The 12,257-nt window shown below is 54.5% G+C and overlaps 32 non-coding genes across 32 annotated transcripts; all 32 read right to left on the reverse strand.

Annotated features, from left to right (window-relative positions):
• Positions 1-180: 180 nt before the first annotated feature.
• Trnal-aag lies at positions 181-262 on the reverse strand. Its single transcript has one exon. It is a non-coding gene; the product is annotated as a tRNA-Leu (tRNA).
• A 287-nt stretch (positions 263-549) lies between these two features.
• Positions 550-621, reverse strand: Trnah-gug. Its single transcript has one exon. It is a non-coding gene; the product is annotated as a tRNA-His (tRNA).
• Positions 622-1,003: 382 nt separating this feature from the next.
• On the reverse strand, positions 1,004-1,075 carry Trnae-cuc. The gene has a single exon. It is a non-coding gene; the product is annotated as a tRNA-Glu (tRNA).
• A 278-nt stretch (positions 1,076-1,353) lies between these two features.
• On the reverse strand, positions 1,354-1,435 carry Trnal-cag. The gene has a single exon. It is a non-coding gene; the product is annotated as a tRNA-Leu (tRNA).
• An 80-nt stretch (positions 1,436-1,515) lies between these two features.
• Trnal-aag lies at positions 1,516-1,597 on the reverse strand. The gene has a single exon. It is a non-coding gene; the product is annotated as a tRNA-Leu (tRNA).
• Positions 1,598-1,884: 287 nt separating this feature from the next.
• Positions 1,885-1,956, reverse strand: Trnah-gug. Its single transcript has one exon. It is a non-coding gene; the product is annotated as a tRNA-His (tRNA).
• Positions 1,957-2,764: 808 nt separating this feature from the next.
• Positions 2,765-2,846, reverse strand: Trnal-cag. Its single transcript has one exon. It is a non-coding gene; the product is annotated as a tRNA-Leu (tRNA).
• Positions 2,847-2,926: 80 nt separating this feature from the next.
• Trnal-aag lies at positions 2,927-3,008 on the reverse strand. Its single transcript has one exon. It is a non-coding gene; the product is annotated as a tRNA-Leu (tRNA).
• A 287-nt stretch (positions 3,009-3,295) lies between these two features.
• On the reverse strand, positions 3,296-3,367 carry Trnah-gug. Its single transcript has one exon. It is a non-coding gene; the product is annotated as a tRNA-His (tRNA).
• A 371-nt stretch (positions 3,368-3,738) lies between these two features.
• Positions 3,739-3,810, reverse strand: Trnae-cuc. The gene has a single exon. It is a non-coding gene; the product is annotated as a tRNA-Glu (tRNA).
• A 278-nt stretch (positions 3,811-4,088) lies between these two features.
• Trnal-cag lies at positions 4,089-4,170 on the reverse strand. Its single transcript has one exon. It is a non-coding gene; the product is annotated as a tRNA-Leu (tRNA).
• An 80-nt stretch (positions 4,171-4,250) lies between these two features.
• Trnal-aag lies at positions 4,251-4,332 on the reverse strand. Its single transcript has one exon. It is a non-coding gene; the product is annotated as a tRNA-Leu (tRNA).
• Positions 4,333-4,619: 287 nt separating this feature from the next.
• Trnah-gug lies at positions 4,620-4,691 on the reverse strand. The gene has a single exon. It is a non-coding gene; the product is annotated as a tRNA-His (tRNA).
• A 371-nt stretch (positions 4,692-5,062) lies between these two features.
• Trnae-cuc lies at positions 5,063-5,134 on the reverse strand. Its single transcript has one exon. It is a non-coding gene; the product is annotated as a tRNA-Glu (tRNA).
• Positions 5,135-5,412: 278 nt separating this feature from the next.
• Trnal-cag lies at positions 5,413-5,494 on the reverse strand. The gene has a single exon. It is a non-coding gene; the product is annotated as a tRNA-Leu (tRNA).
• Positions 5,495-5,574: 80 nt separating this feature from the next.
• On the reverse strand, positions 5,575-5,656 carry Trnal-aag. Its single transcript has one exon. It is a non-coding gene; the product is annotated as a tRNA-Leu (tRNA).
• Positions 5,657-5,943: 287 nt separating this feature from the next.
• On the reverse strand, positions 5,944-6,015 carry Trnah-gug. The gene has a single exon. It is a non-coding gene; the product is annotated as a tRNA-His (tRNA).
• A 382-nt stretch (positions 6,016-6,397) lies between these two features.
• On the reverse strand, positions 6,398-6,469 carry Trnae-cuc. The gene has a single exon. It is a non-coding gene; the product is annotated as a tRNA-Glu (tRNA).
• Positions 6,470-6,747: 278 nt separating this feature from the next.
• Positions 6,748-6,829, reverse strand: Trnal-cag. Its single transcript has one exon. It is a non-coding gene; the product is annotated as a tRNA-Leu (tRNA).
• Positions 6,830-6,909: 80 nt separating this feature from the next.
• On the reverse strand, positions 6,910-6,991 carry Trnal-aag. The gene has a single exon. It is a non-coding gene; the product is annotated as a tRNA-Leu (tRNA).
• A 287-nt stretch (positions 6,992-7,278) lies between these two features.
• On the reverse strand, positions 7,279-7,350 carry Trnah-gug. Its single transcript has one exon. It is a non-coding gene; the product is annotated as a tRNA-His (tRNA).
• A 382-nt stretch (positions 7,351-7,732) lies between these two features.
• Positions 7,733-7,804, reverse strand: Trnae-cuc. The gene has a single exon. It is a non-coding gene; the product is annotated as a tRNA-Glu (tRNA).
• Positions 7,805-8,082: 278 nt separating this feature from the next.
• Trnal-cag lies at positions 8,083-8,164 on the reverse strand. Its single transcript has one exon. It is a non-coding gene; the product is annotated as a tRNA-Leu (tRNA).
• An 80-nt stretch (positions 8,165-8,244) lies between these two features.
• Trnal-aag lies at positions 8,245-8,326 on the reverse strand. The gene has a single exon. It is a non-coding gene; the product is annotated as a tRNA-Leu (tRNA).
• Positions 8,327-8,613: 287 nt separating this feature from the next.
• Positions 8,614-8,685, reverse strand: Trnah-gug. The gene has a single exon. It is a non-coding gene; the product is annotated as a tRNA-His (tRNA).
• Positions 8,686-9,493: 808 nt separating this feature from the next.
• On the reverse strand, positions 9,494-9,575 carry Trnal-cag. The gene has a single exon. It is a non-coding gene; the product is annotated as a tRNA-Leu (tRNA).
• An 80-nt stretch (positions 9,576-9,655) lies between these two features.
• Trnal-aag lies at positions 9,656-9,737 on the reverse strand. The gene has a single exon. It is a non-coding gene; the product is annotated as a tRNA-Leu (tRNA).
• Positions 9,738-10,024: 287 nt separating this feature from the next.
• Positions 10,025-10,096, reverse strand: Trnah-gug. The gene has a single exon. It is a non-coding gene; the product is annotated as a tRNA-His (tRNA).
• Positions 10,097-10,467: 371 nt separating this feature from the next.
• On the reverse strand, positions 10,468-10,539 carry Trnae-cuc. The gene has a single exon. It is a non-coding gene; the product is annotated as a tRNA-Glu (tRNA).
• A 278-nt stretch (positions 10,540-10,817) lies between these two features.
• Trnal-cag lies at positions 10,818-10,899 on the reverse strand. Its single transcript has one exon. It is a non-coding gene; the product is annotated as a tRNA-Leu (tRNA).
• An 80-nt stretch (positions 10,900-10,979) lies between these two features.
• On the reverse strand, positions 10,980-11,061 carry Trnal-aag. The gene has a single exon. It is a non-coding gene; the product is annotated as a tRNA-Leu (tRNA).
• Positions 11,062-11,348: 287 nt separating this feature from the next.
• On the reverse strand, positions 11,349-11,420 carry Trnah-gug. The gene has a single exon. It is a non-coding gene; the product is annotated as a tRNA-His (tRNA).
• Positions 11,421-12,257: the final 837 nt, after the last annotated feature.

A 12,257-nucleotide genomic window follows, 5' to 3' on the forward strand; every position in this document is an offset into this window, starting at 1 on the left:
CGCCCGACACGCCGGAGCGAGCGCGCGATGTGTTCGGGCCCACGACTCCGAAGAGACTGGTGCCTGAAACCAGCGCCTTAGACCGCTCGGCCACGCTACCTACGCGCCACGGCGGTCACAGGAGCTGCGTTCTTACCCACGAGACCACACCGCAATGGCACAAAAACGAGAAGTAAAAATTGGCAGCGGTGGGATTCGAACCCACGCCTCCGAAGAGACTGGTGCCTTAAACCAGCGCCTTAGACCGCTCGGCCACGCTACCTGCGTCAGTGTTCTTCGCTTTTGTGGAAACAGTGCGCGACACAGCTCCCTGTTCTGCTGCAACTGGCTGCTCATCCATTGCACCTCAAACAACTGCCCTTTTCGAATAGAGATTAACTACACAGGCAGCTGCCCGCGCTCTGGTGCGGCGGCATTGCGTGTTGATAATGAACTGGTAGTGCCACCTGCAGCCTGCGGAACATGAGTGAAAAATGAAGAGGGCACTGTGATTTCAAACACTGAGTCACAATCGTCACTGCAGCGACAGCAAGGCAAAACTTTAAAATTTGCCGTGACCAGGATTCGAACCTGGGTTATTGCGGCCACAACGCAATGTCCTAACCACTAGACGATCACGGCCACGGAAGCACCGCCGAGAGCAGTTCTCGCGACTGCAAGTGGCGATGCACAGCAAAGCTCAGCCCACACACCACTGTGTCTCCCCACAGCTGTGTCAGACGCGGTCTCCATTACATGTATACTGGCAAGCGAACGTGTCTGCGCTGTTAGGACACTAAGCAGTGTGGTTAGCTGCATTCAACCCCCGTGGCAATGTCTTGCAGTCCTCCAGCTCTGTTGACCACAGGTAGGTGCCTCGATAAGAGGTGGATACATGTCGCATCGCTCTCGCCGTCACTTGTCACCACGAATCGTACTTAACGTAGTTTTCTGCAAGCGTCAGCGGAGCGTCAGTCGAGCTAAGTCGGGACAAGTCGCATAAGAGGAGCAACAAAATGCGCATTTCCGGTACCGGGAATCGAACCCGGGCCTCCTGGGTGAGAGCCAGGTATCCTAGCCACTAGACCACACCGGATAACGACGCCAGGGCTCCTCCTGCGAACACAGCAAGCTATACACAATCTACTTGACGACAACGGCAAAAATTAGCGTTTCCACTTTATAGAACGTCGTGCTCTGGACACATTTCGTGGAGACGAACGCCAGCAATCGTGACACCAAACTGCGCCTGTGAATCCTGTCGTTGCACCACGCACTGTGCTGCTACGACAATTTAAGAAAGAGACGCTCACGGCTTGCCGCGCTGTTTTCGTCGCGGGTAATCAGTGCTACGGCTTCCGAGACAGAAAACATTGGCAGCGGTGGGATTCGAACCCACGCCTCCGAAGAGACTGGTGCCTGAAACCAGCGCCTTAGACCGCTCGGCCACGCTACCTACGCGCCACGGCGGTCACAGGAGCTGCGTTCTTACCCACGAGACCACACCGCAATGGCACAAAAACGAGAAGTAAAAATTGGCAGCGGTGGGATTCGAACCCACGCCTCCGAAGAGACTGGTGCCTTAAACCAGCGCCTTAGACCGCTCGGCCACGCTACCTGCGTCAGTGTTCTTCGCTTTTGTGGAAACAGTGCGCGACACAGCTCCCTGTTCTGCTGCAACTGGCTGCTCATCCATTGCACCTCAAACAACTGCCCTTTTCGAATAGAGATTAACTACACAGGCAGCTGCCCGCGCTCTGGTGCGGCGGCATTGCGTGTTGATAATGAACTGGTAGTGCCACCTGCAGCCTGCGGAACATGAGTGAAAAATGAAGAGGGCACTGTGATTTCAAACACTGAGTCACAATCGTCACTGCAGCGACAGCAAGGCAAAACTTTAAAATTTGCCGTGACCAGGATTCGAACCTGGGTTATTGCGGCCACAACGCAATGTCCTAACCACTAGACGATCACGGCCACGGAAGCACCGCCGAGAGCAGTTCTCGCGACTGCAAGTGGCGATGCACAGCAAAGCTCAGTCCACACACCACTGTGTCTCCCCACAGCTGTGTCAGACGCGGTCTCCATTACATGTATACTGGCAAGCGAACGTGTCTGCGCTGTTAGGACACTAAGCAGTGTGGTTAGCTGCATTCAACCCCCGTGGCAATGTCTTGCAGTCCTCCAGCTCTGTTGACCACAGGTAGGTGCCTCGATAAGAGGTGGATACATGTCGCATCGCTCTCGCCGTCACTTGTCACCACGAATCGTACTTAACGTAGTTTTCTGCAAGCGTCAGTCGAGCTAGGTCGGGACAAGTCGCATAAGAGGAGCAACAAAATGCGCATTTCCGGTACCGGGAATCGAACCCGGGCCTCCTGGGTGAGAGCCAGGTATCCTAGCCACTGGGTTGATCTTTCCACTCAGTTTTTTATTACAGAGGCCAAGCGGCTCTCTGACCGAACACGCTGAGCTACCGTGCCGGCGACCCACTAGACCACACCGGATAACGACGCCAGGGCTCCTCCAGCGAACACAGCAAGCTATACACAATCTACTTGACGACAACGGCAAAAATTAGCGTTTCCACTTTATAGAACGTCGTGCTCTGGACACATTTCGTGGAGACGAACGCCAGCAATCGTGACACCAAACTGCGCCTGTGAATCCTGTCGTTGCACCACGCACTGTGCTGCTACGACAATTTAAGAAAGAGACGCTCACGGCTTGCCGCGCTGTTTTCGTCGCGGGTAATCAGTGCTACGGCTTCCGAGACAGAAAACATTGGCAGCGGTGGGATTCGAACCCACGCCTCCGAAAAGACTGGTGCCTGAAACCAGCGCCTTAGACCGCTCGGCCACGCTACCTACGCGCCACGGCGGTCACAGGAGCTGCGTTCTTACCCACGAGACCACACCGCAATGGCACAAAAACGAGAAGTAAAAATTGGCAGCGGTGGGATTCGAACCCACGCCTCCGAAGAGACTGGTGCCTTAAACCAGCGCCTTAGACCGCTCGGCCACGCTACCTGCGTCAGTGTTCTTCGCTTTTGTGGAAACAGTGCGCGACACAGCTCCCTGTTCTGCTGCAACTGGCTGCTCATCCATTGCACCTCAAACAACTGCCCTTTTCGAATAGAGATTAACTACACAGGCAGCTGCCCGCGCTCTGGTGCGGCGGCATTGCGTGTTGATAATGAACTGGTAGTGCCACCTGCAGCCTGCGGAACATGAGTGAAAAATGAAGAGGGCACTGTGATTTCAAACACTGAGTCACAATCGTCACTGCAGCGACAGCAAGGCAAAACTTTAAAATTTGCCGTGACCAGGATTCGAACCTGGGTTATTGCGGCCACAACGCAATGTCCTAACCACTAGACGATCACGGCCACGGAAGCACCGCCGAGAGCAGTTCTCGCGACTGCAAGTGGCGATGCACAGCAAAGCTCAGCCCACACACCACTGTGTCTCCCCACAGCTGTGTCAGACGCGGTCTCCATTACATGTATACTGGCAAGCGAACGTGTCTGCGCTGTTAGGACACTAAGCAGTGTGGTTAGCTGCATTCAACCCCCGTGGCAATGTCTTGCAGTCCTCCAGCTCTGTTGACCACAGGTAGGTGCCTCGATAAGAGGTGGATACATGTCGCATCGCTCTCGCCGTCACTTGTCACCACGAATCGTACTTAACGTAGTTTTCTGCAAGCGTCAGTCGAGCTAAGTCGGGACAAGTCGCATAAGAGGAGCAACAAAATGCGCATTTCCGGTACCGGGAATCGAACCCGGGCCTCCTGGGTGAGAGCCAGGTATCCTAGCCACTAGACCACACCGGATAACGACGCCAGGGCTCCTCCAGCGAACACAGCAAGCTATACACAATCTACTTGACGACAACGGCAAAAATTAGCGTTTCCACTTTATAGAACGTCGTGCTCTGGACACATTTCGTGGAGACGAACGCCAGCAATCGTGACACCAAACTGCGCCTGTGAATCCTGTCGTTGCACCACGCACTGTGCTGCTACGACAATTTAAGAAAGAGACGCTCACGGCTTGCCGCGCTGTTTTCGTCGCGGGTAATCAGTGCTACGGCTTCCGAGACAGAAAACATTGGCAGCGGTGGGATTCGAACCCACGCCTCCGAAAAGACTGGTGCCTGAAACCAGCGCCTTAGACCGCTCGGCCACGCTACCTACGCGCCACGGCGGTCACAGGAGCTGCGTTCTTACCCACGAGACCACACCGCAATGGCACAAAAACGAGAAGTAAAAATTGGCAGCGGTGGGATTCGAACCCACGCCTCCGAAGAGACTGGTGCCTTAAACCAGCGCCTTAGACCGCTCGGCCACGCTACCTGCGTCAGTGTTCTTCGCTTTTGTGGAAACAGTGCGCGACACAGCTCCCTGTTCTGCTGCAACTGGCTGCTCATCCATTGCACCTCAAACAACTGCCCTTTTCGAATAGAGATTAACTACACAGGCAGCTGCCCGCGCTCTGGTGCGGCGGCATTGCGTGTTGATAATGAACTGGTAGTGCCACCTGCAGCCTGCGGAACATGAGTGAAAAATGAAGAGGGCACTGTGATTTCAAACACTGAGTCACAATCGTCACTGCAGCGACAGCAAGGCAAAACTTTAAAATTTGCCGTGACCAGGATTCGAACCTGGGTTATTGCGGCCACAACGCAATGTCCTAACCACTAGACGATCACGGCCACGGAAGCACCGCCGAGAGCAGTTCTCGCGACTGCAAGTGGCGATGCACAGCAAAGCTCAGCCCACACACCACTGTGTCTCCCCACAGCTGTGTCAGACGCGGTCTCCATTACATGTATACTGGCAAGCGAACGTGTCTGCGCTGTTAGGACACTAAGCAGTGTGGTTAGCTGCATTCAACCCCCGTGGCAATGTCTTGCAGTCCTCCAGCTCTGTTGACCACAGGTAGGTGCCTCGATAAGAGGTGGATACATGTCGCATCGCTCTCGCCGTCACTTGTCACCACGAATCGTACTTAACGTAGTTTTCTGCAAGCGTCAGTCGAGCTAAGTCGGGACAAGTCGCATAAGAGGAGCAACAAAATGCGCATTTCCGGTACCGGGAATCGAACCCGGGCCTCCTGGGTGAGAGCCAGGTATCCTAGCCACTAGACCACACCGGATAACGACGCCAGGGCTCCTCCTGCGAACACAGCAAGCTATACACAATCTACTTGACGACAACGGCAAAAATTAGCGTTTCCACTTTATAGAACGTCGTGCTCTGGACACATTTCGTGGAGACGAACGCCAGCAATCGTGACACCAAACTGCGCCTGTGAATCCTGTCGTTGCACCACGCACTGTGCTGCTACGACAATTTAAGAAAGAGACGCTCACGGCTTGCCGCGCTGTTTTCGTCGCGGGTAATCAGTGCTACGGCTTCCGAGACAGAAAACATTGGCAGCGGTGGGATTCGAACCCACGCCTCCGAAAAGACTGGTGCCTGAAACCAGCGCCTTAGACCGCTCGGCCACGCTACCTACGCGCCACGGCGGTCACAGGAGCTGCGTTCTTACCCACGAGACCACACCGCAATGGCACAAAAACGAGAAGTAAAAATTGGCAGCGGTGGGATTCGAACCCACGCCTCCGAAGAGACTGGTGCCTTAAACCAGCGCCTTAGACCGCTCGGCCACGCTACCTGCGTCAGTGTTCTTCGCTTTTGTGGAAACAGTGCGCGACACAGCTCCCTGTTCTGCTGCAACTGGCTGCTCATCCATTGCACCTCAAACAACTGCCCTTTTCGAATAGAGATTAACTACACAGGCAGCTGCCCGCGCTCTGGTGCGGCGGCATTGCGTGTTGATAATGAACTGGTAGTGCCACCTGCAGCCTGCGGAACATGAGTGAAAAATGAAGAGGGCACTGTGATTTCAAACACTGAGTCACAATCGTCACTGCAGCGACAGCAAGGCAAAACTTTAAAATTTGCCGTGACCAGGATTCGAACCTGGGTTATTGCGGCCACAACGCAATGTCCTAACCACTAGACGATCACGGCCACGGAAGCACCGCCGAGAGCAGTTCTCGCGACTGCAAGTGGCGATGCACAGCAAAGCTCAGCCCACACACCACTGTGTCTCCCCACAGCTGTGTCAGACGCGGTCTCCATTACATGTATACTGGCAAGCGAACGTGTCTGCGCTGTTAGGACACTAAGCAGTGTGGTTAGCTGCATTCAACCCCCGTGGCAATGTCTTGCAGTCCTCCAGCTCTGTTGACCACAGGTAGGTGCCTCGATAAGAGGTGGATACATGTCGCATCGCTCTCGCCGTCACTTGTCACCACGAATCGTACTTAACGTAGTTTTCTGCAAGCGTCAGCGGAGCGTCAGTCGAGCTAAGTCGGGACAAGTCGCATAAGAGGAGCAACAAAATGCGCATTTCCGGTACCGGGAATCGAACCCGGGCCTCCTGGGTGAGAGCCAGGTATCCTAGCCACTAGACCACACCGGATAACGACGCCAGGGCTCCTCCTGCGAACACAGCAAGCTATACACAATCTACTTGACGACAACGGCAAAAATTAGCGTTTCCACTTTATAGAACGTCGTGCTCTGGACACATTTCGTGGAGACGAACGCCAGCAATCGTGACACCAAACTGCGCCTGTGAATCCTGTCGTTGCACCACGCACTGTGCTGCTACGACAATTTAAGAAAGAGACGCTCACGGCTTGCCGCGCTGTTTTCGTCGCGGGTAATCAGTGCTACGGCTTCCGAGACAGAAAACATTGGCAGCGGTGGGATTCGAACCCACGCCTCCGAAGAGACTGGTGCCTGAAACCAGCGCCTTAGACCGCTCGGCCACGCTACCTACGCGCCACGGCGGTCACAGGAGCTGCGTTCTTACCCACGAGACCACACCGCAATGGCACAAAAACGAGAAGTAAAAATTGGCAGCGGTGGGATTCGAACCCACGCCTCCGAAGAGACTGGTGCCTTAAACCAGCGCCTTAGACCGCTCGGCCACGCTACCTGCGTCAGTGTTCTTCGCTTTTGTGGAAACAGTGCGCGACACAGCTCCCTGTTCTGCTGCAACTGGCTGCTCATCCATTGCACCTCAAACAACTGCCCTTTTCGAATAGAGATTAACTACACAGGCAGCTGCCCGCGCTCTGGTGCGGCGGCATTGCGTGTTGATAATGAACTGGTAGTGCCACCTGCAGCCTGCGGAACATGAGTGAAAAATGAAGAGGGCACTGTGATTTCAAACACTGAGTCACAATCGTCACTGCAGCGACAGCAAGGCAAAACTTTAAAATTTGCCGTGACCAGGATTCGAACCTGGGTTATTGCGGCCACAACGCAATGTCCTAACCACTAGACGATCACGGCCACGGAAGCACCGCCGAGAGCAGTTCTCGCGACTGCAAGTGGCGATGCACAGCAAAGCTCAGCCCACACACCACTGTGTCTCCCCACAGCTGTGTCAGACGCGGTCTCCATTACATGTATACTGGCAAGCGAACGTGTCTGCGCTGTTAGGACACTAAGCAGTGTGGTTAGCTGCATTCAACCCCCGTGGCAATGTCTTGCAGTCCTCCAGCTCTGTTGACCACAGGTAGGTGCCTCGATAAGAGGTGGATACATGTCGCATCGCTCTCGCCGTCACTTGTCACCACGAATCGTACTTAACGTAGTTTTCTGCAAGCGTCAGCGGAGCGTCAGTCGAGCTAAGTCGGGACAAGTCGCATAAGAGGAGCAACAAAATGCGCATTTCCGGTACCGGGAATCGAACCCGGGCCTCCTGGGTGAGAGCCAGGTATCCTAGCCACTAGACCACACCGGATAACGACGCCAGGGCTCCTCCTGCGAACACAGCAAGCTATACACAATCTACTTGACGACAACGGCAAAAATTAGCGTTTCCACTTTATAGAACGTCGTGCTCTGGACACATTTCGTGGAGACGAACGCCAGCAATCGTGACACCAAACTGCGCCTGTGAATCCTGTCGTTGCACCACGCACTGTGCTGCTACGACAATTTAAGAAAGAGACGCTCACGGCTTGCCGCGCTGTTTTCGTCGCGGGTAATCAGTGCTACGGCTTCCGAGACAGAAAACATTGGCAGCGGTGGGATTCGAACCCACGCCTCCGAAGAGACTGGTGCCTGAAACCAGCGCCTTAGACCGCTCGGCCACGCTACCTACGCGCCACGGCGGTCACAGGAGCTGCGTTCTTACCCACGAGACCACACCGCAATGGCACAAAAACGAGAAGTAAAAATTGGCAGCGGTGGGATTCGAACCCACGCCTCCGAAGAGACTGGTGCCTTAAACCAGCGCCTTAGACCGCTCGGCCACGCTACCTGCGTCAGTGTTCTTCGCTTTTGTGGAAACAGTGCGCGACACAGCTCCCTGTTCTGCTGCAACTGGCTGCTCATCCATTGCACCTCAAACAACTGCCCTTTTCGAATAGAGATTAACTACACAGGCAGCTGCCCGCGCTCTGGTGCGGCGGCATTGCGTGTTGATAATGAACTGGTAGTGCCACCTGCAGCCTGCGGAACATGAGTGAAAAATGAAGAGGGCACTGTGATTTCAAACACTGAGTCACAATCGTCACTGCAGCGACAGCAAGGCAAAACTTTAAAATTTGCCGTGACCAGGATTCGAACCTGGGTTATTGCGGCCACAACGCAATGTCCTAACCACTAGACGATCACGGCCACGGAAGCACCGCCGAGAGCAGTTCTCGCGACTGCAAGTGGCGATGCACAGCAAAGCTCAGTCCACACACCACTGTGTCTCCCCACAGCTGTGTCAGACGCGGTCTCCATTACATGTATACTGGCAAGCGAACGTGTCTGCGCTGTTAGGACACTAAGCAGTGTGGTTAGCTGCATTCAACCCCCGTGGCAATGTCTTGCAGTCCTCCAGCTCTGTTGACCACAGGTAGGTGCCTCGATAAGAGGTGGATACATGTCGCATCGCTCTCGCCGTCACTTGTCACCACGAATCGTACTTAACGTAGTTTTCTGCAAGCGTCAGTCGAGCTAAGTCGGGACAAGTCGCATAAGAGGAGCAACAAAATGCGCATTTCCGGTACCGGGAATCGAACCCGGGCCTCCTGGGTGAGAGCCAGGTATCCTAGCCACTGGGTTGATCTTTCCACTCAGTTTTTTATTACAGAGGCCAAGCGGCTCTCTGACCGAACACGCTGAGCTACCGTGCCGGCGACCCACTAGACCACACCGGATAACGACGCCAGGGCTCCTCCAGCGAACACAGCAAGCTATACACAATCTACTTGACGACAACGGCAAAAATTAGCGTTTCCACTTTATAGAACGTCGTGCTCTGGACACATTTCGTGGAGACGAACGCCAGCAATCGTGACACCAAACTGCGCCTGTGAATCCTGTCGTTGCACCACGCACTGTGCTGCTACGACAATTTAAGAAAGAGACGCTCACGGCTTGCCGCGCTGTTTTCGTCGCGGGTAATCAGTGCTACGGCTTCCGAGACAGAAAACATTGGCAGCGGTGGGATTCGAACCCACGCCTCCGAAAAGACTGGTGCCTGAAACCAGCGCCTTAGACCGCTCGGCCACGCTACCTACGCGCCACGGCGGTCACAGGAGCTGCGTTCTTACCCACGAGACCACACCGCAATGGCACAAAAACGAGAAGTAAAAATTGGCAGCGGTGGGATTCGAACCCACGCCTCCGAAGAGACTGGTGCCTTAAACCAGCGCCTTAGACCGCTCGGCCACGCTACCTGCGTCAGTGTTCTTCGCTTTTGTGGAAACAGTGCGCGACACAGCTCCCTGTTCTGCTGCAACTGGCTGCTCATCCATTGCACCTCAAACAACTGCCCTTTTCGAATAGAGATTAACTACACAGGCAGCTGCCCGCGCTCTGGTGCGGCGGCATTGCGTGTTGATAATGAACTGGTAGTGCCACCTGCAGCCTGCGGAACATGAGTGAAAAATGAAGAGGGCACTGTGATTTCAAACACTGAGTCACAATCGTCACTGCAGCGACAGCAAGGCAAAACTTTAAAATTTGCCGTGACCAGGATTCGAACCTGGGTTATTGCGGCCACAACGCAATGTCCTAACCACTAGACGATCACGGCCACGGAAGCACCGCCGAGAGCAGTTCTCGCGACTGCAAGTGGCGATGCACAGCAAAGCTCAGTCCACACACCACTGTGTCTCCCCACAGCTGTGTCAGACGCGGTCTCCATTACATGTATACTGGCAAGCGAACGTGTCTGCGCTGTTAGGACACTAAGCAGTGTGGTTAGCTGCATTCAACCCCCGTGGCAATGTCTTGCAGTCCTCCAGCTCTGTTGACCACAGGTAGGTGCCTCGATAAGAGGTGGATACATGTCGCATCGCTCTCGCCGTCACTTGTCACCACGAATCGTACTTAACGTAGTTTTCTGCAAGCGTCAGTCGAGCTAAGTCGGGACAAGTCGCATAAGAGGAGCAACAAAATGCGCATTTCCGGTACCGGGAATCGAACCCGGGCCTCCTGGGTGAGAGCCAGGTATCCTAGCCACTAGACCACACCGGATAACGACGCCAGGGCTCCTCCTGCGAACACAGCAAGCTATACACAATCTACTTGACGACAACGGCAAAAATTAGCGTTTCCACTTTATAGAACGTCGTGCTCTGGACACATTTCGTGGAGACGAACGCCAGCAATCGTGACACCAAACTGCGCCTGTGAATCCTGTCGTTGCACCACGCACTGTGCTGCTACGACAATTTAAGAAAGAGACGCTCACGGCTTGCCGCGCTGTTTTCGTCGCGGGTAATCAGTGCTACGGCTTCCGAGACAGAAAACATTGGTAGCGGTGGGATTCGAACCCACGCCTCCGAAGAGACTGGTGCCTGAAACCAGCGCCTTAGACCGCTCGGCCACGCTACCTACGCGCCACGGCGGTCACAGGAGCTGCGTTCTTACCCACGAGACCACACCGCAATGGCACAAAAACGAGAAGTAAAAATTGGCAGCGGTGGGATTCGAACCCACGCCTCCGAAGAGACTGGTGCCTTAAACCAGCGCCTTAGACCGCTCGGCCACGCTACCTGCGTCAGTGTTCTTCGCTTTTGTGGAAACAGTGCGCGACACAGCTCCCTGTTCTGCTGCAACTGGCTGCTCATCCATTGCACCTCAAACAACTGCCCTTTTCGAATAGAGATTAACTACACAGGCAGCTGCCCGCGCTCTGGTGCGGCGGCATTGCGTGTTGATAATGAACTGGTAGTGCCACCTGCAGCCTGCGGAACATGAGTGAAAAATGAAGAGGGCACTGTGATTTCAAACACTGAGTCACAATCGTCACTGCAGCGACAGCAAGGCAAAACTTTAAAATTTGCCGTGACCAGGATTCGAACCTGGGTTATTGCGGCCACAACGCAATGTCCTAACCACTAGACGATCACGGCCACGGAAGCACCGCCGAGAGCAGTTCTCGCGACTGCAAGTGGCGATGCACAGCAAAGCTCAGTCCACACACCACTGTCTCCCCCCACAGCTGTGTCAGACGCGGTCTCCATTACATGTATACTGGCAAGCGAACGTGTCTGCGCTGTTAGGACACTAAGCAGTGTGGTTAGCTGCATTCAACCCCCGTGGCAATGTCTTGCAGTCCTCCAGCTCTGTTGACCACAGGTAGGTGCCTCGATAAGAGGTGGATACATGTCGCATCGCTCTCGCCGTCACTTGTCACCACGAATCGTACTTAACGTAGTTTTCTGCAAGCGTCAGTCGAGCTAAGTCGGGACAAGTCGCATAAGAGGAGCAACAAAATGCGCATTTCCGGTACCGGGAATCGAACCCGGGCCTCCTGGGTGAGAGCCAGGTATCCTAGCCACTGGGTTGATCTTTCCACTCAGTTTTTTATTACAGAGGCCAAGCGGCTCTCTGACCGAACACGCTGAGCTACCGTGCCGGCGACCCACTAGACCACACCGGATAACGACGCCAGGGCTCCTCCAGCGAACACAGCAAGCTATACACAATCTACTTGACGACAACGGCAAAAATTAGCGTTTCCACTTTATAGAACGTCGTGCTCTGGACACATTTCGTGGAGACGAACGCCAGCAATCGTGACACCAAACTGCGCCTGTGAATCCTGTCGTTGCACCACGCACTGTGCTGCTACGACAATTTAAGAAAGAGACGCTCACGGCTTGCCGCGCTGTTTTCGTCGCGGGTAATCAGTGCTACGGCTTCCGAGACAGAAAACATTGGCAGCGGTGGGATTCGAACCCACGCCT

The sequence above is a fragment of the Schistocerca piceifrons genome, chromosome 1, assembly GCF_021461385.2.
Source record: "Schistocerca piceifrons isolate TAMUIC-IGC-003096 chromosome 1, iqSchPice1.1, whole genome shotgun sequence".
Lineage (NCBI taxonomy): Eukaryota > Metazoa > Arthropoda > Insecta > Orthoptera > Acrididae > Schistocerca > Schistocerca piceifrons.